General features: G+C 40.6%; 1 pseudogene; it reads left to right on the top strand.

Annotated features, from left to right (window-relative positions):
* The window catches only part of LOC149261235 (uncharacterized), a 70,042-nt pseudogene that overhangs the window by 16,801 nt on the left and 25,721 nt on the right, over nucleotides 1–27,520 (top strand).

Here is a 27,520-nt window from a genome sequence, read left to right as displayed (position 1 = left end):
AAGCAGAATCTTCTCATTCTAATCCATCAACCTCAGCTCCCGGTTCCGATCCACTACAGATCGAGAAGCCTAACCTGGACTTAGTAATCAAACCGCCCGCCAAGGGTGTACTTCGAAGGTCTGCTTTCAATCCACATGCGAGAGCGGCCCAGAATTACAACATTTTTGAGGATTTAGCTGTTTCACCCTCAGCAATGTCGGCTTTGGAAGTGCTGCAATCATGCCCAGCACAACGCAAATTACTTTTGTCGGCTATAGGAGCTATTGATGTTCAGGACCCGAACCTAATAATCTTTGACCTAGAAAATAGTACACCGCGTTTACCTCATCAAATGGCTTTCCAGATCCCAGTGATAGTAAAAAACAGGCCTATTCATCGGACTGTAATTGATGAGGGAGCTTCCACATGTATTATGTCGATACAGTGTTGGAGATTGCTTGGTTCTCCTTCACTAAATCAATCCCCGACAATTCTTAAGGCCTTTGATGGCCATGGGTTTCATCCGTTTGGCATTCTTCAGGATTTGCATATAGGGGTCGAAGGAAAAACCGTTAGTCTAGATGTGGAGGTGGTTGATGCCCCTCTAGACTACAACCTTCTCTTGGGTCGAAGTTGGTCTTACGCTATGACAGCGGTCGTTTCATCGGTCTTCAGAGTAATAAAGTTTCCATATAATGGCAAGATCGTAACAATAGACCAGTTGGCTTACTTTTCATCCGACCCAGCCTCTTCAGAGAGTATCCAGCATGTCGGTAAAATGACTATCCCTTATAAGGATGTTGGAGTAGGATTAGTTAAAGATGTCGGTTTACTGGGAACTTTTCCTTTTCCTCCAATCAACGCCTTGTCTTCGTTTGCATCCATTCATATGATTACATCAGATACCATTGTTTATGACGATCCTTGGATCGTTCCTTCTGAATTTGATATAGACTCATTTGGTGACGCTATGCCTTTGAGTCCATATGAAATTGCCTATGAAGCCGTGCAGTCTTTTACCGACCCGCGTTCAACCAAAATCGACCAAATGAATGTGGTCCGTGAGGAATCACTTTTCACGTCAACCTCGGAGTTAATAGCGTTTCTCGAAGTTGTGTCATCTGACGAGCAACTTTGTGAAGTCTTGTGTGTAGACGATTTACCATGGGAAGATCTCCATCACAGATCTTTGTTTTTACCTGAGGAGGATCGTTTTGAAAATGATTTCTCATCAATCTTTACAGCTGAATATGTCAAAGACGCTCAAAATCCAATGAAACATCCTGATTCAGAGCTGAATTTGGGAAACATCTCTCGAACTATTCCCATTGACATTTCAGTCAAGCCCGGAATTGTTGAGCACATTCATATAGGTGCCTCGTGTTCAGATGACGAAATTCAGACATACAAGGCCCTATTTCAAGAATTTCATGACATGTTTGCCTGGTCCTATGAGGAAATGCCAGGAATTGATCCCGCGATTGTTGTCCATGAGATCAAGACTTACCCGGACGCTAAACCCGCCCGGCAACGTTTGCGTCAGATTCACCCACGAAAAGTGGCTGCAATTAAAGCAGAAGTTGAGAAGCTATTGAAAGCAGGTTTCATTTATCCGATCCCGTTAACGGATTGGGTATCGAATATTATTCCAGTTAACAAAAAACAGGGAACAATAAGAATATGCATCGATTATAGGGACATTAATCGGGCTTGTCCAAAGGACAACTACCCAACACCCTATATCGATCAAATAATTGATGATTGTGCCAGCAGTGAAATATTTTCCTTTATGGACGGTTTTTCCGGTTACAATCAAATCAATATTCTACCTGCCGACCAACCAAAAACGGCTTTCATTTGTCCATGGGAGACATTTGCTTATTGCAAATTACCTTTTGGGCTTAAGAATGTCGGAGCCACTTTTCAAAGGGCGATGTCTTATGCGTTTCATGACATCAAACACATTGTGCAACCGTATCTCGATGATTTGCCCGCTCATTCATTACATCGAGCTGATCACCTTGTCCATTTACGAGCAATCTTCATGAGGTGTAGGCATTATCGTATTCGGTTGAACCCACACAAATGTGTCTTCTGTATAGAAGTGGGACGATTGCTGTGATTTGTAGTTTTGAAAGCCGGCATTTGCGTCGATCCCTCGAAGGTAGAAGCTATCATCAAATTTCCTCCTCCTTCGAGTCTTCGCCAACTCCAAAGTTTGTAGGGGAAAGCAAACTTTTTACGACGATTCATTCCTAACTACGCTGAGGTTACAAAGGGTTTTACCCGGTTGTTGAAACAAAACGCTCAATTCTCTTGGGATGAGATAGCTCAGAAATCTTTTGATGCACTCAAGCACGCGTTGACCCATGCACCGTTGCTGCATCCTCCCAACTACAACCAGGATTACTTTTTGTACCTCGCCGCCGCTCATTCCACCATTGGAATGGTCTCAGTACAAGAAGATGAATTCGGAACGGAACATGTGATATATTACCTTAGTCGGACGTTAAATCCAACTGAGCTCAAATATTCACATGTGGAGAAATTGGCATTGGAAGCCGTTCAAGCTGTCCAACGTTTTCGTCACTACATTCTACTCCGTAAAACTACAGTCGTTTCGGATTGCAACCCTATGATCTACATTTTGACTAAACAATTGCTAGGGGGCAAGTACTCTAAATGGATCGTTATCCTGCAGGAGTTCGACTTGGAATTTGAAAAATCTAAGTCTAAGAAATCTTTAGTTTTTGCAGAGTTAATGTGTGACTTCCCGCGTGCTGACACGAAAATTGTGGCAGAGGAACCCATTACGGACGAATCTTTGTTTCTCATCAGCACTTTAGATCCGTGGTATGGGGATATCATCGTCTATCTCCAGACCCAATCCTTTCGGCCCGAAGTTTCCAAGTCGGAACGTCGGAAAATTCGATTCCAGTCCCAACAGTATAAATTTATTGGAGATACTCTTTATCGCCGTGGGGCGGACTTGGTTTTTCGACGTTGTTTAACTCACGCGGAAGCTGAAAGGGTTCTGAATGACTGTCACTCTGGAGCGTGTGGCGGTCATATGTCTGAGTATGCCACAGCCCAAAAGATATTGCGCGCTGGCTACTTCTGGTCGTCCTTGTTTAAAGATTGTATTACTGCGGTCCGGAAATGCCACAACTGTCAAGTGTTTGATCGCAAGATGTGCGCTCCACCTGCTCCTCTCCACCCTATAATTGTCGTTGGTCCTTTTTCCAAATGGGGTATCGATTTTATTACATGTAATCCTCACTCGGCCGGGGGGCATGCATATATCATCCTTGCGATAGATTATTTTACTAAGTGAGCTGAGGCGATGCCTACATTCGAGGCAGACGGCAAGACAGCTGCAATTTTCGTGTTCAATCACATTATTGCTAGGTTTGGGGTCCCACAAGCGATAATCACTGACCATGGGCGCCATTTTCGAAACGTTATGATGACAGAACTTACAGGCCAGCTTGGTTTGCGTCACGATAGCTCAAATCCTTATTATCCACAATCGAATGGTCTGGTTGAGTCCATCAACAAAGTTTTAGTTATCATGAACCGACGAATCATTGGTATTCATCGGTCGAATTGGCACAACATGTTATTTTCCGCGCTTTGGGCGTACCGAACCTCAGTGAAAACATCAACAGGGTTCACTCCTTTCCAACTAGTTTATGGTTTGGAAGCTGTGCTGCCCATTGAATGTGAAATCTCGTCACTTCAAATGGCCATCGAATTACTTCCAGCTACTTCCAAAGAGGAGAAGCGTTTATTATACTTAGCTCAATTAGATGAGACTCGACGTGATGCTGCATTGGCGATCGAGACTCACGCAAAACGTATGAAAGCTCAGTATGATCGAAATGTGACCCCTCGAAATTTTTCGGAAGGAGACCTAGTGCTATTATATGATCAAGCTAACGATAAATTAGGTGCTGGAAAATTCGTTCCTATGTGGCATGGGCCCTACATTATCAAGCGAAAGCTAGCAAAAGGGGCCTATGAGCTTGTAGACTTTGACGGGGACTCTTTGGGTAAACCCAGAAATGGACTTTACCTAAAGAGGTATTATGCTTAAATGATGGGTATGGAGAATTTTTATTTAGGTAGGTTTTTCTTTCTAGCTGGTGTGTTTGTTAGTTTAGACAGTGTGCTTAGCTTAGAAAGTGTGTTTTTCGTCGTTATTCTGCTTATCTTGGTTTTACGCTTGATGTTTGCAGATGTTGATGCCTCTCCAAACATACATTAGATTTGCTGATGGTGCTTGTCGTAGTACATGGAATATCTCTTCCGGAGCTTGGGTTATCTATTCACCCTCTGACGAGTTAGTTTCTATGCATGGGGTGAGCCTCGGTCAAACAACAAACAACATTGCCGAGTACAGTGCAGTGATTGAGTTATTGTCTGAATCTATCTCATTTGGGATTCAGAGTTGATAGTGAGGTTAGATTCTGAACTCGTTGTATTACAGCTTAATAGAGTGTATGCCATTAGAAATCCAGTGTTATTAAGGTTATTTTTGAGAGTGCGTCTCTTGGAACGTGAATTTGATTACATTGAATATCAGCATATTCCAAGGTCTTTAAATACATTAGCAGATGCAATTGCTTCTCGAATGTTAAACAGACATTTGCAATAATCATACATGTAAATTTAAAAACATTTCATCACACATGTTTAACAAGATAAGCCAGTAATAATGATATATATAGATAGGAGTGTGTCAAAAAATACATCGTCTTCGATCATAGGTTGAAAAACACCTTATGATCGGCAAAAATGATAAGTACAAAAAACCAAAATGTCACATGTGTCTACAAAAACGACCATCCAATCACTGGTGATGCTCTCTATACGACACCACTACACGGGCTACCCTACACAAGAACCTTCTAAAAGGTCCTGGGACTGCGACTACATAGCGCTGAAGCCTAATAGGAATATCATCTATAGTAGTCTCTGGTATATCTGTCGTAAGACGCTCTAGGTCTTATTCCAACTCAGCTAAGGTCTCTGTGGCCTCGTCTCGTGGGGCCGGTGCCGCTGCAACTGGTAGTCTCCTCTCGAAAGGCTGGAGATTGGCTGGACGACGTGGACCTACATCTGCATTTTGAAAATTATTACTGTCAGTTTTGAGACGATATTAAAAATAAAAAAATAGATAATTTAAAAACTTGTGAAAAATGAATTACCCGTGTCATCCCATTGTTCTCCCGGTGGAAGAACCATGTCCGGATCTCCATGAAAATCAACTCCGGCATAAGGAAAATCCTGTATAGAAAAGATCTGGTCCTCCAACCAGTGAAAGTACTCCGGAGTAAATCGGACAACCTACGTGCCCTCATTAGGATGACGGGCCATAACCGCAACCCATCGCATCAATTTAGGCTCTCGGGGAGGCCCAACCTCAACAGTGAGTTGCTGTGGGATCAGCATCGGAACCCTCTCTAAGGCAAAACTCACAACTAAAGGCCCATAACCAAAAGTCTTTAGCTTTCCGTTTTTGGTTCTAGTCAGTTGGCCCTTTAAATTGGCCAACACAGCATCACACCAGTTGAAAATGGTGCCTCGATAGAAATCAATCGCCATCCGCATCTGGGATCCAGTGGCAATGTGTAAAGCGGCAACCCCGCAAAGTCTGGTAACTGTAAAAGCAATCACCATAAGTTCAAGTCGGGATATAGTTTTGATCTCTATCCCCTTCTCCTGAGACTGAGTGTTACACCACTCTAGTCGGAGACTAGCGATGGACTGGCCACCCGGCCTAGTCCCGAACAGAGTCAAGTGTTCGCCTCTCTTGGGCAAACCAGTGAGGAAGTAGATATCTGAGGGCTCTATCTCAAGCTGGTGCCCTCCAATGTAAAAGCACTGGTCCTGAACGTTCCATCTCTCTACCAGCCACTCTAGAAAGCACACCTGGGCCCTCATGCTAGGTATGGCCCAGTATTTGTAAAGGCCGCATGCCTTCAAAGCATCAATGGACGGTTGATGATTAATGGCGGCCAAATCAACATCTTCGTGCTCTCTCTCGCGCCAATCAAGCATGGTGGGCAATCTACACACCAGAAAACATCCATTAGAATCCATAAAATAAAAAATTATTGGTCCAATTTGGAGAATTTGGGGTTTGTAAACCCTTTGCGTGGAGTACGCACCCCGCCTTTAGGAACAGAGCGTGGGTACGCGGGTTCCTTTAAGGCAAGGTGCGTACGCCCGCCATTTTCCAAACTGAGAAAATGTCGGGGTACGCGGGTCACCAATGGAGCACCTGCGTACCCCGAAAGGCGGATCTTGAAACCCCAAAGCCTCCAAAAAATGACATCTAGGGCCTAAAAACAAATTCTAAATGCATGAAAATGAAGAGGAGGATGTTGTAGAATACCTGAAAGAGACGGCGTTCGATTTCGACGGTCAGATTCTCTGCAATGTCCACGGGAAGTTTCTTGCCAAAAGCCTTTTTTCTCTCCTCAACAGTAAAATGGTAAAAATGAATTGGTAAAAGCCCTTTTTATAGGTTTTTTGGGTAAATAAATGGTAAATTTGTTTATTTTTCACCATGAAAAGGTATTTTTCAAAGTATTTTTATCTATCTTTAAACAGGTATGAGTAATGTGTTGGTTTTTGTGAAGGATAAAAGGATTTTCAGGGAAAATTGTCATTTTTCACAAACAAAAACATCAGAGTCATCTTTAAGCCCTTTTCTGACTCCTAAAACATGAAAAGATTGCCGAGCATTTCTTTTACACTCGTTAAAATGGAATTAAAATATGGTCCTCTTATAGCCCTTTTCTGACCGTAAAAACAGGAAAAGATTGCCGGATTTTTGTCATTTCAAATTCGATATTGGAAATAAAATGACGTGTCCTTGATCGCTTTTTACTTTTCAGGTCAAAGACACTAATCATGAAAGTACTCCTTGGTCGTAAATATCAAGCAGTTCTCTCAAGTATTATTTTATACTTTTTCGGGCTTGGGAGACACAAATTTACGAAAAAGGTCAACCCTAGAGTCTTCTTAAGTTTTTTGAGACTCTCTAAAATTGAAAAACGCCGAGTTTCTCCTATACTGGACTCGTTAAAATTTCACAGTAAAGGACTTGTTCGATTACAAACAGGAACGGACCACTCCTTCTTAGGGTTTGAATCTAAAATAAGTTGGACTCAACCGAAGGATGAGCTTATAATCAAGCATATGTTATCCTCCTCAAGCTTGTAAAAAATAAAGAGGTACTTGCCAGAAATGGTGGGGGAAAAGAGAGGAAAATGAGCCTATTTTTCATCCTTTGTCTCAGAAGAAACCTTATCACCACTCTTGAACACGACACTTTTCATTCACCTAGGTTGGGAAATCCTTTGCCTAACAGTTAATCAAACCACATTGAAAATCTTCAGCCGGTTTTTGGGTATTAACTTTGGGTCACTCATCACCAAGCCATTTGTTGTGTCGTTATGTGTTCAAGAGGTCACTGCAAATAAACCATTCATCTGCAAAATACCTGTCATCCATTTTGACCATCCCTGAGTCAGTCCTTACAGCTACATTTCTTCAACTTGATCTATGATTTCGTGTTGTTGGCTTGCCTGCAATGGGTCGCTTTCTATCGACATCAGAACATTATCTAGAAAGATGACCTAGAAATCATCAGTACCTTGAAATCTGCATGGATCAATGGCAGGTTTCTCGCCTTTGATGATGGTTTACATCATTGACTTTCGATCGAAGGATTCTGTGATATGTTCGACATCAACACATCCATTCACATCTCATGGATTGTACTGGGTACTTTGAGAACCATTGACATCACTGGTGGTCTATCTCACACTTGTTAACAGTTTACATCATCGACTGGTAATCAAGTGGTTTCTACCATGTTCGACATCAACTCATTTATTCGCATGGATAGAATCGTACTATTTTGGGAAGTAGAAATGAAGACCCTGGATCTAGTTTCCACCATCCAGGCTGCGAGGAGTTTTGTATTCATTATATAGTAGACTAATCATAAACAGATGGCTTCATCCATACTGTGTCTACATGAGTCTATGATTATGATGTACTGCGAAATCATTCATGTATCAGAGCAGTAGTTAGTTTGTTAGTTAAAGTTTTCAATCTAAGTATGGGAATGCCTACCTCAGCGATGATATGATCTTGTATATGTATTTTGTGTTGAATATTTGCAGGTTCCGACTGGGCTCTCCACAAGATAATCCTTGAAATGATAAAGTACTTCACCCTTCCTAGATGATATGAAACCCTAATCTACTACAGGCTTCGCACTTTAGGGGGCAATCTGTTACCCTAAAATTTGTCACCATGACTATTTGCAGTTAGTATGGCTCCATCAACTATCATACTATCCTCCTTGGCAAGTCTTATACCTCTGCTCCTCATGTCAAACCCCAAGAAAGAGAGAAAGTCCTTAAAAAGTCAATTAACTCTGGTTACGCAGTTTCTCTTAACCTTACCTACGTGTACGCACCTCAAATTCACAATACCTGCGTACTTGTACGCTCTTTCTGTAAAGGGGTGGGTGCGTACTCCTGTAAAGGTCAAAAGGCGCGAGTTTTACTTCAAAAAAGTTACTTGTGGTCGAATCTAGAGCATTCTAGAAGATGGTTTGACGTGTATTGAGCGCCTCCAAATGGTTCATGCATCCCTATGAAAGAGGAACTTATCCCATCAAGAGGGGAGCTATCCCATTGAAAGAGGGGCTTATCCCATTGATGGTGGACCTGATTAACTTCCTCCAAAGCATTATAAATACAGGCATTGGGCCAGTGGGAGGGGAGGTTGAAAGCTGAACATTCCTAAGGGTAGATGCTGCTGAAATTAGGACTCCCTTATAGAGCTTGAGAGGAGTGATTCCCATCCTTTCTTAGCTTCATTTGGAAGTGGGTGAGCTGATCAAAGTAAAGGAGAACTCTTGCTGGACCCTGGGAGGGACCTGCACAACACCAAGGCACTGGTTGTAATGGTTTCTTTTGTTTCCAATTAATACAATTAAGTTCATTTTTCTCAACAAGTTGTTATATATAATTTGTTTCATATACTCCTTGGTCTTTATGATGAATATGTTTTATTTTATGAGTTATTCAGGTGCTATGTAATCGTTTTCTTGTTAGTGAATGCAGGTTTCAAAGAGAAGGAGGAGCTCATCTGGATCGGAGAGGCTGGACTGCTACAAACAGCGTTGGACTAAAGGTATGCTTTAAACACCTGGTTGCTTGTATTGTAAATGCATATTTAGGGAAAGATAGTGCTTGATTGTCTTGTTTGTCACTAGAAAGCCTTAGCTTCTAGGGAGGTCGGTTTTGTCCGCAAAATTGACTCTTTCCGCATGACAGTGAGTTCAAGGATTTCTGCAGTGCAGAAGGGATTCGAAGAGAGCTCATAGCTCCCCATAACCCACAGCAGAACGGGGTTGCTGAGCAGAAGAGCAGAACGATCGTGGGTGCTACACGAGCGATGTTGCATGATCAGAGCCTACCCCTTCACTTGTGGGTGGAAGCATGCAATACAACAGTTTATGTGTAGAATCGTTGTCCTCACAGGATACTTGGCATGAGTACACCCGAGGAGGCTTATTCTGGTAAGAAGCCTGATCTTTCTCATTTGAGGATTTTTGGTGCTAACGTTTACATGCATGTGACGAAGGATGCCAGGAAGAAGTTGGAGCCAACCGCAGAGGTTGGGATATTTGTGGGGTACACTGATACACCCCACAACTATCGTGTGTATTTGCCAGACATTGATAAGACTATTGTGCGACGGGATATAAAATTTTAGGAGGAGAAAGCCATGAAGTGTTCGCTTGAGAGGGAGCCACACTTGCATGCAGATGAGGAGCTATTAGTTCCTAAGGATGAGCTTCAGGACGTGGATCAGCCACAGGACGAGGTTCATGGAGTGGAAGAGACCACTCATGCAGCTCCAACTATCAGAGGGCGAAAGCGCTTGACAGAAGCTGAGCGACTAGCTCAAGATGCAAAGAAAGTTGTAGGACCACCTACAGCCCAACGTAGGCAGAGACAGTCACCTGATCGGTACACTGGATACATGGCTCTTGTGAGCAAATGTGTTGTGACTGAGCCATCCTCTTTCGAGGAAGTTGTGGAGGATCCCGCATGGGTAGACGCTGTTATCTCAAAATCAGACCCTGGAAGGCTGCAAACCAGGAAGACTTCAAGTAACTGTTTCAAACCAATCTTTTGACTAAGGCTTAGCCTCCTTAGCCTGAGAGGGCTCTCTCAAAGGGTTATTGATTTTGGTTAAAAATAAGAGGGCTAACTCTTGTTATATAACAGTGACAAATATGAAGGTTGGACAAACATTACATAAGTTTCCATTGGGCCTATGGAGTCAATAAAACCTCAGCAAATAATGATACAACCTTTACATAGAAGTCAGGGCATGTGGCATTTAAATGTTCAAAACACAACTCTTAAAAAACCACAGTTCATGAATGTGTACAGGAAATCAGAGCAGCATAAGTGAATTCTGAGTGATTACACATCTATGCAACTGTAAAATAAATCAAGGATAAAGTAAAACCACACATCTTGAACATAGAAACACTTTATGAATCCTGAGAAGAAAAGCAGTTCTATTATATTACTGAACTCTGTCTTTCTACATAAGCCAAAACAGTACTCTGTTTTATAAAATCTCCAACGCAGTATCTATCAAACCTTCTCTGCCACCCATTTGCGTGGAAAAAGAACTCTTGTGGAGCTAGGCCACGAAGATAAGAGTTCTCTACAAACCCACGACTTTCTGGGCCTTTATCATCCTTTAAAAAATGGGGAAGAGTTCTACCATCAAATCCATATGAAATTCGTTTCCCTTCCACATTTTGTTGTCCCACACAAGCAGTCATCTGTGATATGTTAATAAAACTTCTTTTTTCTGCATTTCAAATAATAACTTGATGTTATTCTCTGTCACAACACTTGGAGCTGGATTATTTTCGCGTCCAGAGATGATGCTAAATGTACAAAGTCGAAACAAGCCCTTTGTAATGCACCGTCTCCATAAGCCAGTAAACTACAAGATGCAGACATGAATGATGAGCTAATAAGGCCTTCCACTTGAAACCTCGAGAACTCTGAGCATAACCTGCAGCCATTTCATTCCATGCAACTACATCTCTCCCTGGCATTTCATCAAACACTTGTGCCCAAGACATAAATGTTATTCCATAGGTGCATCCGATATGGGACAAGCTTCTGAATTTGTGTAACGTCGGCACCGCCCTGATTGTCCTCTATAAAGATGCTCAAACTGTGAACATTCTGGAATTTTACACACTTCAAGACAACTGGCTTTTGTAGACAGCTCCCTGGCAAGGCGACCCCATCCTAGTCTTTTAGCACCTGGAACTGTTTCTAACACACGTGTTGTTTTACTGCCCCATGCATTTGGCAAACCATTCGCCACAGATCCTCATTTTTTGTCAACTGATAAAGACGCTTGCAAGCTGATCCAACAAATGCAACATCTCTGGGTGTCAACCGTGACAAAAATTTTTGTGCTAGAACCTCGTCACTCAGCTGGAAAATCCTAGGGATTTCACGGCAGAAATGTCTTTGTCCAATTACAACTGGCCTGTATAAGAAAGGATCGGACAATGACCGATCTGGAAATCTAGTAGATACCTCTTTGTAAAAAGGGTAATGGCATAGGACCCAAGTCAATATTTGCTTCAGTGAACAACTGAATTCCTATAATGTGTGTGATGATCCCATCATCACCATGAATTGGAGTCAAGCGGAACCTATTCATCAGGGGAGTCCCATCCTTCCTAAAGTTAATCCTTCCTGAAGTTCAATAGCTCACTTCCCTGCCAAATGTCGATGTATTCTGGATTTTCATCAAAGATACTACCATGTATAGCCCCTCTTTGGCAATCTGAGGACGGAAAATTTAGGTAACCTGATGTATGCTCCCCTGTGAGATTCTCACTAGATGCAGATTTATGGAGGGAAGCAGAACTCTGTACAATAGGCATGCTAGGATTTTGACCTCCACTGGATACCAGAACTTCGGCCAATGTAGCGGGATTATAGGAAAATCCTTGAGAATGAAACACAGCAGTATTATTTGTATGTTGATGATAAGATCCAGCACTGTGAAATGTCAAGTCAGATATTCCCACAGAATCCATAGGAGACAGCTGTGAAATATTGGCTATGGATTTGAACAATTCCCCAATTTCGTAGCGCAGCCAGTGCAAAATAGGAATTATGCGCTATGAAATCACCTAGACAATTTCAGCTTTGAAATTTTTTTCTTGAGTGATAACAGACGCCATGGTGGAAGAGTATGATTCGATTATCAGAAACAGTGCATGGGAGATTGTTCCTAGACCGGAAGGGAAATCAGTGGTGGGTTTGAGATGGATCTACAAAGTTAAGCAGGCAGCTGACGGGAGTGTGGAGAAGTACAAGGCAAGATTTGTTGCCTGAGGCTTTTCATAGATAGAGGGGATCGGTTATGAGGAGACCTTTGCACCTGTCGCAAGGTATTCTTCCATACGAACGATTCTTGCTCTCTCAGCGCAGATGGGATGGCACATTCATCAGATGGATGTGAAGACTACGTTCCTCAACAGAGTCATTGAGGAGGAGGTGTACATTGAGTAGCCCGAAGGTTTTGAGATCTTCAATAGTGAGTCGCATGTGTGCAGGCTCAAGAGAGAGTTGTATGGGTTGAAACAAGCACCACGTGCTTGGTACACTCGGATAGATAGTTATTTCACTGGACTTGGATTCTCCAAGAGTGAGGCGGATCCTAACCTATACCAGATTGTGGTGGAGGGTAAGTTTCTTATCATTGTACTTTATGTAGATGATTTGATTCTAACGGGTGATGAGCTGTTGATACTTTCATGCATGGATGATCTTGCTAAGGAGTTTGAGATGAAGGACTTGGGCCTCCTTCATTATTTCCTAGGATTGAAAATTTGGCAGCGCAGTGATGGACTATTTGTTTCTCAGGGTAAGTATGCTCGGGAGATACTGGAGAAGTTCAACATGCATGGCTGCAAGCCTGTTGATACTCCTCTTCCTGGAGGTTGGAGGAAGGAGGATGCCACTTCGGCAAAAGAAGTGGATGCCACTGTTTATCGACAGTTGGTGGGGTCACTTATGTATCTGGTCAATACACGACCCGATATATGCTATGCTGTTAACCAGCTTTCACAAGCTATGGTTAAGCCAACCAAGCTCTTCTGGAAGGCAGGCAAGCATGTATTGCATTATTTGAGAGGCACATCAGGATATGGTTTGTGGTACAGACAGGAGGATGAGGTGAAGCTATGTGGCTTCACGGATGTAGATTGGGCAGGGAGCCCAACGGATAGAAAGAGCACATCAGGAGGGGTCTTCAATATCGGTTCGACAGCAGTTTCTTGGTACAGCAGGAAGCAGAGATCCGTGACACTCAGTTCAGCAGAGGCTGAGTATATGGCAGCAATTTTGGCTGCATGCAAGGCTATATGGATGAGGAAGATCCTGGTCGATTTGCTCGGTTCTTACTTGGAGCCTATTGTGATTTACTGTGATAACCAGAGTTACATTAAACTCTCGGCTAATCCTGTATTTCATGATAGATCTAAGCACATTGACATCAGGTACCATCATATCAGAGATTGTGTGCAGCAGAGAATCATGTTACTTTCATACATTCCAATGGAGGATCAGGATGCTGATATCTTGACGAAGGCGCTCACCAGGAGCAAATTCGAATACCACCGAGGCAGGATAGGGGTTGCTGATAATCCATATCTTGTTGAGAGGGAGTGTTGAGAATGCAACAAGATGATGGAGCTTAGTGGAAAGGAGTCGCCTTCACTAAGTGGACCCGTAGGCAAATTATGGCGCAAAGTCTATTTTTAGACTATGTCTATTTTTAGACATATGGATCATGTCTATGAGTTGCAGGATGCTATTTATGGATGATTGGTCATGTTGGGAAAAATAGATGGACTTCTATTTTGGATCACAGCAGGAGTGATCAGAGTCTATTTTTAGACTGCTAGTCAAAAAATAGAAAAGTCAAATATTATTGTCTCATGATAATATTTAGACTATAAACTTTATCTTATCCTCTTGGAGCACTTCAGTTTGAGCTACAGATGTGGCACATGTAGCTGTCAGAAGGAAATACACTTTTCTTGTGAGTCAGTTGAGCTATTGCATGCATGACATCAGTTAAAACTCATGCATGTGAGTTCTGTGGAGTTGGATGTGGAGTTGATGGAGTTGTGTTCAGTTTGACTTTGTTAAACTAGTTGTAATTAGTCTAACTGCAAATAGACTAGTGATGAGTGATGTGAATTAATTGATTAAATTAATTCAGTAATTATTAACTCATAATGCAACTGAAGAATACATCAGTTAACTCAGTGCATGTATAGTTCAGTGGAGACAGGTGTTAGAGGTTGAGGTTGCTATTAGTTGTGACTATAGTTGTGCATGAGATCTTGCACAATCAAAGGATTGAGTATGCCCATGAGAATTGCACAGTATATGCCTAGTGGTATAGCCTGTGCTCACGTGATTTCCAGGGTGAGTGATTTTGACATGGTATTGTGCAATAGAGGCAGGCAAAGCAGCGAAGGAGATTTGAACTTGTGACTTGTTCGGATCTGAGCTAGTTTTGTGTGTAACAGGTGGAGATAGTGCTGGATACTTGTGAGGAGTATTGTACTATGTAATGTTACATATTCTCAATCATTAATATACAGATAGTGTGGGGTTTTCAGCTGTAAGCTTTCCCCGGGATACATACTGTGTTAATGTGTGCATGCGATTGATGTTTCATTGTTTTTGATGCTGCCAAATTCATGATCAACGTAGAGGAGGTTATGTATTATGCATGTATTCCGCAATAGTGTATAATCGGGATAATCTCTGTGAATAAGTGTTTATTATTCAAAATTTCTATAGTTGGGTCTGTCTGTATCTGCATGCTATATCATCTTTTTGAGAAAAAAAATTGCAGAACTAGATAGAATAGTATACTCCATAATTGCCATGATAAGCAATTTCAAGGAGATGAGATTTAGTTCCATCATTGACCAATTACAACAACTTCCATCTCAATAAAGAAATTATTGTGGATCTTTGGGTGAAAATTGTATGAATGGTGCTTGACATTGGAATCAAAAGCTGATGGTTGCTCAATGTCCTATGATATGGGAGACCACTGCACAACACTGGTGGTTTGCAACACCTTTGGATTGGGCAACAGCTAATGGATACTTTGATGTTGTGAGAGAATTGCTTAGTTTACATGGAAATCTTCTTATCATGCTCACATCACTAAGAAGAATCAGAAGTCTTGAAGCTGCGTGGGAGGATAAGGCCACCTCCATTGATGTAGCGAAAGGTCGAGGCCTTGTGGCCAGGGAACTTATGGGTGAGTGTGAAACAAGTGATGGGAACATCCTCATTGATGCAGGGTATGGTGGGTGGTTGCTCTACACTGTTGCTGATGTAGGGGATGTTGAGTTGGCAAGGTGTCTGTTGAAGAGGAAACCGTTGTTGGTGTTGGGAGAGGGAGAGTATGGAGTTTCTGACATGTTGTATGTGGCTGCCAAAAGTAAAAATGCTGAAATATTCAGGGAAATCCTTGGGCTTTCCCATGATATCAAGTGTCTTAGATGCGATCAGGAGGATGATGCAGTAGTATATGAGTCTTCCCCTTCATTTTAAATGATGAGCAGGGTTGCTCATGCTGTTGCTAGGGGAGGGAGTGTGGAGATTTTGAGAGAGCTTTTCAAAAATTGTCACGATGTTGCCTGGTACAGGGATAGTCAAGGCTCAACTGCATTGCATTCTGCTGCAAGCAAAGGTCAACTTGAAGTGAGGTCTCAAGATATTAAGTTTAACATTTCGTCTAGCCTGAGACAATATTTTATTATATCAATGAAATGGATTGCTTAATCTATGAACTTGCCTATGAGCATTCCAACCTATGCCTTATATGAAAGGTCAGGACTATTGTCAAGAGTAGCCACAGTTTGGAAACTATAGGAAATTTTAAGGGAGTTTTGGGCATAGAGCATGAAATATTAATATGACTGAAGGACAGTTGTATCTTCTATGACCTGCCACATCTTTTTGCCATTGTTATTTCGCTGCATATTTTCTTGATTCCACGTGGTTGATTTTGACTTGTTTTGCTTCAGCTGTGTGTCTCAATAGGTTTCAAACTGTAGAGATACTACACTATCAAGGAGAGATGGAAATGAAGTTAAGGGAATGCTATACTCTTGACACACCATAGGGAATGAATAGTATAAAAGATGATCACCTCATTAGGTTTTACGGGTTCGTAGGGTTAATTTAGTCATATAAGCTGTACTAGGTTAGATACATTTTAAACATGGATTTATCAAGTGTCAAGATGGATGAAATCTTTAGAGGTGTAACCTTTTTAAATTTAATGAAAAGTTTTGTACCTCAAGGGATTTGATCCTTCTGAACAGTGGAACACTTGACAAACTCAGCACTAAGATGGATATAGGCTAATGTGTGTATGCATACAGACATGTATGTTGCTTTTAATTTATTGATGAGGAATTTTAAATTCTGTTATAATTTTTTTAATATTAAATTTGGCGAAACTCACTCAAGTCAGTATTAGACATCTCCTTCACCTGGACTGGACTCATTATGGCTTTGTAATAATATTTTATAAGTGGTTCATATTAGTAGGCCGTGATCTGGATTAAGGTCTGTCAATTTATTTTCATAACTACGGAGTTTTCTTGTAATATAGAGCATTATTGGACAATTATATCTTTTATATTCATTGTGTTTTAGCGCGGAGGCATTGTACCTTATATTTAGGCGACTTAGTGCAGGTAGCCACATAAAGTTCCCACATTTAGGGCAGGTAGTGTGAGACCCATAACTTGGAAGCAGTGTGCTTCTTTTGTGAATCTTGTGCATAATTCATTATATTTTAACTATTTTCTGAACAATCCACAAATTTCTTTTTATTAGGCTATATTCGGTTGTACTCATTGTGCTTGTGCAATTTTGCACATTATAGGGAATCACTTTCAGTAACCTTCTCTAAAACTATTAGAAAGTTTGTTGGAGAATATTCAATGTTGTCCTTAGTAGAGGGAAAATACTCAAATCTATTGAGCTAATATGCATAGTTGGCTTACAGAAATTAAATATATAAGTAAGAATATAGGCCATCAAACATATGATGAATAGTGGCCATTACATATGAAAAACACGCTATTCAAACACTATGCATAGCTTTCAATAAATTTGTGAGTCTGATGCATGAAAGGGTAGAGCTATTGAATCTGAAAGTTCACACATTCCTTCAGACCAAGGATTTGCCATGTATTTCGCTCACTTAATTTACCCTTTGTAGACCTCTTTTAAAGGCTGAATCTGCCTTCTTCACCGTAGCCAAAGTGGATACACATAGGGCGTTGTTTAATTCTTTGTTGGATGTGATCTAGAGTCTCCACTTTATAGTCACAATGTCAGTCAGGCTATTCCTACTATACTTCATTGTTTTTTTCTCAAATGTCCCAAGTGTAATGAGAATCAGATAAAGCCCTTCCATCTATTCCTACTACATTATTTTTTTTCTCAAATGTCCCAAGTGTTATGAGAATCAGATAAAGCCCTTCCACAGTTCCACTTGACTAAATAGAGTTTGTATGTGTGGTCTTCTATCAGATTCAGAGAGTACACTATCAGACAGGCTATTCCTACTACATTATTTTTTTCTCAAATGTCCCGAGTGTTATCAGAATAAGATAAATCTCTTCCACTTGACTTCTCAAATGTCCCAACTCCCAAGTGTTATCAGAATCAGATAAAGCCCTTGAGGCCCTTCTACTTGAAGAACCAGAGCACCGATGTCAGTCAGGCTATTCATACTACATTATCGTTTTCTCAAATATTCATGGTGTTATGAGAATCAGATAAAGCACTTCCACTTGACTAAACAGAGTTTGTATGTGTGGTCTTCTATCATATTCAGATAGAGTGACAGTGTCAGTCAGGCTATTCCTACTATATTTCATCAATTTTTTCTCAAATGTCAGATAGAGTGACAGTGTCAGTCAAGTAATTCCTACTATATTTCATCAATTTTTTCTCAAATGTCTCTAGAGTCACAGTATCAGTCAGGCTATTCCTACTATATTTCATTAAGTTTTTCTCAAATGTCCCGAGTGTTATCAGAATCAGATAAAGCCCTTCCACTTGACTTCTCGAATCAGATAAAGCGCTTCCACTTCACTTCTCAAATGTCCTAAGTGTTATCAAAGTCAGATGAAGCCCTTGATAGCGCTTCCACTTCACTTCTCAAATGTCCCAAGTGTTATCAGAGTCAGATGAAGCCCTTGATAGGCCCTTCTACTTGAAGAACCAGAGCACCAACTTAGTGTTGAAACTTGTCAAATTTCTTCCCTACAATGTTATTACTAGAAGGATGGAGCACGCTATCACATCAATCCATGAACTTGAACACAAAAGCCAGCTTCTGGATTACCAAAGTTTTTTGTTTGGATAATGGCTTGTGAGCCACCTCTATCTCACAATTGCTATCCATGTGGGATTATTCAGAACCCAACACCAAGAGTCACCAAACCTGATATGGCTATGCTGGAACAATTGTCCCTTGTCTTGCCTACCTCCCTGGATTCCGATGAAGAATATAAGGGCTTTAGAAGTGGTATGAACAAAATTGAAAAAAACTGTGGCAAGCAGAATCTCAGGTTAGGGCTAAAGACAATTTTGTATTTATTCTCTTTTTTACTTTGCCGCCCTAACTTATGGTAGATTGTTGCTGCAATTGTTATACTAGCACAGGCTCTCGAATGCTTTTGAAGGGTTTTGTAGATAAAGGCTATCATCTCTGTATTTTTCTTACTGTTGAAAGATGAATATTGCATGGCAGGCACCTCTAGAGTTGCGGGAGCTACAGTTTTATGCTCCTCTTTCAATGTTCCCAAAGTCCATTGGACGGATGAAGCACATCGAAAAGATTGTGGTGACTTGTATGTCAGATTTGATTCATCTCAAAACTTTACCAGAGGAATTCTGTCATTTGTCCTCACTGCAATACCTGCACCTAAGATGCCCAGATATGAAGTCGTTGCTTGATTCTTTTGGGTTCTTAACAAATCTCCAGCACCTCAATCTCTCTCACTGTCGGAGTTTGCACGGGCTTCCAAATTCCTTCGGGAATTTAATTTGACTTAAATATCTGAATTTGGAATATTGCTCCGATTTGACCTTGTTGGAGGAAACATTTGCAAATATCAGGATGCTTGAATATCTAAACCTTTCGGACTGCAAGAGCGTGGAAGTGTTGCCTCGCCAAGTTGCACATCAACTGTCCTTGGAAATATTAATCCTGTCAGAGACAAATTTAAAAGAATTGCCTGGGGATATTGGAAACCTAAGCAGTTTGGAAGAATTTTCTTTGGGAAATGCTTTGTTGGAAATGCTGCCCTGTTCTCTAGGTCACCTGAGTAGCTTGAAGAAGTTGTGGGTTTGTGATTGCCCAGAATTGAAATCTTTGCCCCATTCGTTGGGACTGTTGACTCAGCTGTCAACGTTGTGGGTTGGAGGCTGTGGAATACAGTTCTTACGATCAACAAATTCGGCCTCAGTCTTGATGGATCTGAGGCATCCGATAATATCATGGTTTCTAATGGAATTAACTTTTTAATAGCAATATATCAACATGTTTTCTAATATTATGTTTTGACTTTCTAAATGCAATATACAATTATGGTTTTCAATAAAATACATTGGTAGGGGATAGTCATGGTGGTTATTGCCTTGGTCACTAGCAAGCTTCGTATATGCTTGGCCATCTATAGAGGTTTCTTGATTTTGGGTAATTAACTTAACCTCTTGATTTTGGGTAATTAACTTACTCTAAAATGAAATAAGACATTCAATGTGTTCCTTGTAATATAGATATAAACAAAACATCTAAATAAAAGTAATTGCACAGTAATCCAGTCCAAGAAAACAAGGTTTTCCACAAACCAATTAAGCCTTTCAACCTTTTTGGCTTATTTTCTTATATCAAACATTTGTGCAGGGTTTCAACCAATTAACATTTCATTGAGTATGTATTTAAAAATCAACGATTTTTGGATCAAATCCCACAAAGCAATTCTATACCTGCTCTTCAAATTCCTTCAAGCTTTTGAAAGTAAAACCAATGAATTATCAATATAATTTTACCATAATAAAAAACAATTAGAAAGCCTTTAGCCAACTCAAATTGCTCATCCGTTAGGCTTGAACCAACATTTCTTTTAGAAAAATTCAACAACTCCAATTTAATAATCCTATCGGCCTCTCTTTGTACCTTTTAGGACAATTGCTAGTAATTAAAATTTTTAATGTTAATTTTTGTTAGATATTTTCCAAAATTTTGATATTTGTGATATCTTATTTTTGGAGAAACCAAATGAGGCTCGCAATAGCTCATTGTAAAGCTAAGACAAAGGAGAATAATATGGGATGGCTAATTTTAGAAAATATTATTATTGAATGACCCAGAAATCCAATGGAATGCAAAGTGATGAATTTACATCAAAAATTAATTTTTTATGTTGATTTGGGCAAATGTTATTGGTTTTGGAAAAATTGTTGTTATTAATTCCTCCTCTAGCGTTACTAAAAAACAAATCATACTCAACAGAAGCAGTCACATCTTGAAATTTATTTGGATTTTAATTTGTTTTTTATTTAACAATTTGTTGAGAATTGAATTTTGTTTTCTATTTTGTTCATCAAATTTGTTTTAATTTATGAATTTCAATTGATTGTGGTAGGAAAGCAGATGAGCAGATGAGAAAGAGAATATTTGGAACAATGGAATTGCTCCAGCAAGAGAGGAAAAAGAATTTTGGTCATTTAATTTGTTGGAGAAAATTTTTTTCTCCCATAGCTCTGTCATTTTGGTTTTCATTTTGTAATTATAAATATGGCTTTTAGATAAGGAAATGGTTATTCCTCTTCTCTGCACCTAGGGTATTCTGAAGCACTATTGCAAGGAATTTTCGAGTTGTAGGAGTAGGAAAAAAATCTCAGATCTGAGTCATTGGGATTTGTCTTTTTCAAATATGGACTTTGTATTATAAGCAAAGTTTGCGCTATTGCAGCTCTTTCTTTTAATGGTAGAGTGCTTTATTTGTAAGAGATCGTTGGAGGTCAGTGCAAGGAACATAGCATAAAGACCAGGTTTTAATAAATTTGTATTTTAAATAATGTTATTTGTAATGCAAATTTCATTTTGAATAGCAGATATGTGTGAAGCTTTCTTATATTATGCATTATTGTTTGATGTAGAAGGTTGTCTTTTAAATTAACTATCTAGTTCATGAGCCTTATAGATATGTCATCAATTTTCTCTTTTGCTCACATATGCTCAAATCAGATTTCTGAGTAACTTTTTACTCAAAAATCTGCTATCTAAATTTGATTTAATTACCATTGACACTAAGTGAAGTATTCCTAATTTTATTGGTTAATCATTCATCGTTAATAGGTTTTTGAACCAAATATTCACCTAAAATCAAGCATGTTAAAATCCCAATCATTTCATTACTTTGCTCTCAGTTGGGTTAGATCTACATCTTCCTAATCGAGATAGGATTATGATTCCTTTCCTTTTGCTTCTATTCTAGGATTAGTTTGCATTTAGATTAATCATTACATTTCTAAGAAGTCCTTTTATCAAAGAGGAAAACTTTAGTTGTGGCTTGGCTGAGCCCTAGATCAGCCTAAAGATCACTTCCTTGCCTAAGCTCAACGAGAGAGTTGATATGATGTCTCTTCTCTATTGGTAAGTAAAAAGCATACTTTAAGTCAGCAGAGATAGAGAGAAGGTAATTGAACCTAGTTTAACCAGTTGGAACCACCATTCCAAATGGAAAATAAGTTGTTTTAAGTTCCCAATCGAATGGTCTCCCTTATAATGTTGAAAGGTCATTTTGGGCCATCAACATGGAGCTTGCGTGTTTTAGCAATATTTAGGTTTATAAAATGGAAAGTGGTGCAAATAGTTCCAATAGTCCTTCCATTGAACTCGATGACACAACCCCCTTTGATTGCAAGGACTCGAGTAGTTCTTGAGGTGTGAAGGTTAGAAAGTTTTGTCCCTTTAGCATGGCTTTGTGCACTCTATAAGGTGACATTAATGATGCAACCTAACATGTCACATAAGGTGAGAGCTACCTTCCACATTTTCCCCACTCCTCCTATCGGTGTCCCTTTGCACCTCATGCTAACTTCTTGTCCTTCTTGAAAATATTAAGCATGTTCTTCCCAAAAAAAATATTAAAAATCAATAATATGGGGTAACAATCTAAAAGATTTATGTGATGGATCTAAAAGACAGATATTTGAATGACTCTACTCACAAAAGCCTCCGTTTAGATATTTTCCAATCTCTTTTTCTTTTTACTTTAAACTTTGGAAAGATCGTTAATTTACTCGTTAATTTTTTTCAAAACCAAACAAAATGAAGACAAGTATAAAATTCAAAAATGAAAAATGAAATAGAAAAAATCAAGGACTAGAAACATGAATAAATAAAAAGAAAAATAATTCAAATATATTTTTCTTGATTATCGCTAAGTTTAGAATTATTTTCATTATTTCTTTCCTTGATTTCATAACTCTAGATCTCTTCTTTCTTCTACTCCCTCTAATTCCTCCTCTACTGGGGTAGTAGACTATTGTAGTGGCTACAACCACCCTCCAAAATTTTTCCTTAGCTTCATTTTGGAGCCTCCCTTCCAACCTTCACAGCAGATTGCCTTGCTTCGTCAAGTTCACAAGCTTCAGTGTTTTTTTTGCATAGAGGCGGCCTGTCGATCATAACTTGATGCATTCCCCTCACAAGTTGTTCCCCAGGAATTGGTCCAGCTACAGGCTGAGCAGCGTCCCCAAGAAAATTGTGCATTTCTGGAGGGAAACCAACCTTCCCTCCAAAAATTGCACAATCATGTCTGGTAGCCTGCTGGACTCTAAGATTGCGCAATTCTTCCAGTCAACATTCCCAGCAGGAATTGCACATTTTCCCCCCGCAGGGCTGCTCAGCCTAGAATTTACGCAAATATGGGAAGTAGTCAGCTACTTTGCCTAGAAATTGTGCAATTCTCCTAGGTAACCAACCCAAATCCTAGCCAAAAGTGTGTTTTTTTTCTCCAACAGTTGAGTAGTCTCTTGCATGTGTAGCGGAATTGACTAGTTCCCTCCGGGACCGAGAAAAGCTGACTTGCATGCATGGGCTATGTCTCCCAAGGCAGCATGCAAAGGCATTCCTTGTTTAAGGGATCTATTTTTAGGAGTTAGAGGTTACATGCAAGGGTCATTTCAGAAACCTCCCACCAAGTGTCGCTTTCCCTAGATTTGTGGCATGCATGTCACAACCTCTATGTTATCAAAACTCATCAATCAGATGTTGCAGAGCTCATTCCTCACATCAACCTTGTAGCTCTAACATCCCACATTACATCTAGGAGCAGTTGGCACATTCAGCTCAGCTGCTTTGGGGTAAGCCCGTTTCCCATGCCTTGTGTTGCATTTCTGTCACTTTTTGTGTTTTTGCTTGTATGAGTATTGTTTGGTTGATTTATTTGAATGTTTGTTGTCATTTACATGTATATTAGCTTGTCCTAGCACCATTTTAATTTTCGTGAACATTTCACTGCTATCACATGCATGAAATTGTTTTTTGCAAATGATCCTCGATTCGGCAATTCGCCTCACCCACATGCATGTTGTTCATTTTTTTGAGTATTTCATTCACCATTTGCATGCATGATCATTCAATTATGCTTACACTTAGTATCACCATGCATTCGCACTCACATTCACTTTCATTTGCCCATCGGCGAGTCTTGCCAGCCTTGGCCCGGACTCTGCCTCACCAAGACAACATTGCGCAATCCTGAGAGGGAAGGATCTGCCTGCCTCTCCTAAAATGAGCATTTCTGCACAATAGCTGTTCCCCAGGCTTTCTTTGTGAAATCTTGAGGGACAGTGACTGCTAGCCGAGAAAATTGTGCAATGCAGTCACTGAGCCTGCAGCCATTGCCAGCTAAGATTGCGCATTTTACAATCCTAGTAGTCAGCAGCCAGATTGGACTGTGCATTGCGCAGTTCCAATATCCAATCAGTCTCCCAACAGCACAGACTATGCCTTGTGCAGTCTTGGCAGTCGGTCTCCCGACCTCCTGGCCGAAATTGTGCAACCTTCATGATCAATGACATAGGTATGTTGCAAGTCAGTTCTCAAGTTCATTTTGGTTTTCGACTGATAGATTTCTTGCCACAAGTGTTGCCATGTCTCCAGGTATTGGAGGTGTTCATCTGCCTCTCAATAGTGCAGGTACAATGGTTCCCAAGAGAGCAGAGTCGAAGACATCGTCCAAGGCACACCTCGAGATGAAATTGATCAAATGTCTATGAGCTTGCCTTCTCACGAAGATATCAAGTTGTTCATAGACAAAGACATCAATATATGACAGTGGCAGCATCACCACAAGAAACATCATGAACAAAAGTTGAAGGCAGCATACTGAATGCAGTGAATGTAGCGAATGCAAGAGGAAGGTTGTTGACAACAAAGAGGTGGGACAAAGTTGCCAGATCAAGCAGATCCACTGATAATGAAAGAAACTTTGGAGACTCAGGCTATGAGGTGACGGCGCGACATGAAGTTCGCGTGAAGATAGAAAATGGAACAAAGGAGTTGCATGTGTTGAAGTATCAACTCAAGAAAGAACATGAAGTTGCCTAGATACAAGAATGAGTTGCATCAAGATCAAGAACAACAGTTGGTGAAACGTGCACTCACGGATGAAACTGCGCCTGTACAAGTTAAAGATCCATCCCAACAGCTAACACGGAGTAGACATGGTGAGCAGTGTTGTTGATCACATGCAAGGGATTCAGGAACACGCATGTCATCATGCACATGCATGCAATCCAACCCATTCAACACACTCACTAAGGCGAAGACAAGAAGAAAGTCCAACTAGAACTGAACATGTACTTCGGCAAGTTGATGTGCATGACCACCAGCACACACTTGAAGATCAACATGGACACTATGCATCAGTGTGTTTCCGGTTTAGCCACACCCAAGAAGACCATGCACATGTTATAAGACGAGTTGGATGAAGGGGACAAACCAATGCACCGGTTGCAATGGAGGCAAGAGTTTGCTTCAATAATATGTCACCATGAGGTGCATGCACACCATCATGGACGACTAAGCTTGGCATCAACTCACCACCTTCACCATCACAAGCATGTCAAAGAGTTGGTCTCATCACATCGAACCGAGTGTCATTGATGTCTTGCATGGCTTGCTCAAGCCATGTTTTCTCACATGAGTACATGTGCATTGTAATGTTGAGTCATGTCAAGTGTAAGTCAAGGGCCAATAGTTGGGTGTAATAGTCATAGAGTAGGTGAAGAGTCATGAGGGTAGTTGAACTGTCACAAAGGGGAATGTCAAGGGTCACCCACCCTTTGCTATAAATAGTCCCTCATAACTCATTGTAATGTCTTTTGGTCAGCCAAGCTTCTGATAAGACTATCTTGGAAAGAGCTTGGACAGTATTGTAACACGCCTTGTCTTCTCTACTGCACGGAGCTAGTTCATCTCTTTGGAGGAGCAGGCATATGTGGTTGTAACGTTCCACTGTTGGGGCTAGCAGGTTTACATGGATGTATTGTATGATTGGAACTTACACTTCTTTATATAATAAGAGCCAACATGTTTTCACACATGTATTGTATCTGTTGTAAGACTGATCTTTAACACTTGTAATGCATGTTGTTTTAACTTGTGTTCTACATCTGAACTAATTGATTTGTTGTAATGCATAATCTATTAATGGAAATGTGTTATATATGTTGCTAATGTTGTCCCGTCCATGTCGACTACACTGCCAGACATCAGACAAAACTTTCACATGAACCTTGTTGTAACAACTGTTGCACTCGTTCAGACTGATCCGTGAATTTTGTACATGTTTTATTACCTTGTCTGTTGTGACTACCACATCCGAGTGGACTGCTCCACCGAGTTGGGACTAATTACTTTCAACCTGGAACTCATCTTCACCCTCATCTCAACCCACATGTGTTAGAACCTCTCATACACCTTCCTTGACTCACTGCAGCAGTCACAGCCTTGCTACTGACAGAGTTATTTTACTTGCCTCTGTGCGACATCGCGGTCAAGGCATTACCATATGACCCACTGCTAGGACTCCTACACCAAATGGTCTGAGGTTTGATTGGGACTTCTTACCGGGGAGATCCCCTTACATGTTGGCAGGTCCAACATCATCAACATTTTGGCGCTATAAGGAGGGCCAAATGAAAAGTTGATTCCTCACATCTGTTTTGAATCTCTACACATCTATCATGACTACCTACTGAGTTTCTCTTTTGGAGTGCATGTCCTATGGAAATGACTTCATTATCTTGGAAAATCTCTCGGATAACTTGTCTCATAAAACATATGATGGTGGAGGCTACACAGCCTTGGTTAGGCTCGCAGTTAGCGTTATAGGCTCATGCAAAAGACATGGACTCTTTGAGGAATACATGAGCTACACGTTGTTCATCTACACACTTCAAGGGCACCTAATGCACTGGTGTGCCACACTGCTCGAAAAATATATTCATTCTCTTGTTCATCTGGTTAGAGAGATAGACCATGCTTTCAATCACTTTGACCATGAAGCGCTTGATCAAGAAATTCTGAAATTACGAAAAGCACCCGATGAATTTGTTGATTAGTTTTACACATGCTTTTGTAATCTTGCATACCGATTTCCTGAAGATGAAATTGATTGGGAGTTTATTTATGGAATGTTTGAGTATCTTCTTCACATATCTGAACCCCACTCACCACACTTCGGTGATGGAGCTGCACAATCAAAGGCAGGCACAGTGGTTGGCACAAGTGATTGTCCACCTTCACCTCATCAAATAGCTCCACCACTGCAGAGTGATGTGGGAGATCATGCACATACCTCGGTTGAACTATCACATTCTCGCACCCCACTTGCTCTTGAGATTTGCATAGATTTGGCTTGTAAGACTGTTGGTTGTCACGTGGACTCGTTCCCTCGACCTCCATCCTCACATTCTGCTAATCCTCCGGATTGTACTGTCTTTTTTTCTCCCATTCCGGACTCCTCACCTATTGTGAATGAGGATCAAGCTATTGACGGAGTTGGTGTTATGCAGACAACCTGCGCCATCATTCAAGATGATTTTGTGCGGTAATCTAAAGAAAAGCTTGCGGTGAAGGATGACTCCCTTCCAACTGTGCCTCATTTGCTTCATCCTGACATCCTTTGTGATTCTTCCCTACTGATTTCTCCTATGAAAACTCATTTCCGAATGCTTCTACTTACGATCATTCACAAGACACCTTGGATGTCAGTCTGTCATTGCAGTGTAGAGAGGACACATC

This window comes from Pinus tabuliformis, chromosome 6 (genome assembly GCF_031772625.1).
Source record: "Pinus tabuliformis cultivar Carrire ecotype Pingquan chromosome 6, CPIR1, whole genome shotgun sequence".
Taxonomy (NCBI): domain Eukaryota; kingdom Viridiplantae; phylum Streptophyta; class Pinopsida; order Pinales; family Pinaceae; genus Pinus; species Pinus tabuliformis.
Note: the sequence above shows the minus strand (reverse complement) of the source record. Positions and strands in the feature narration are given on the sequence as shown.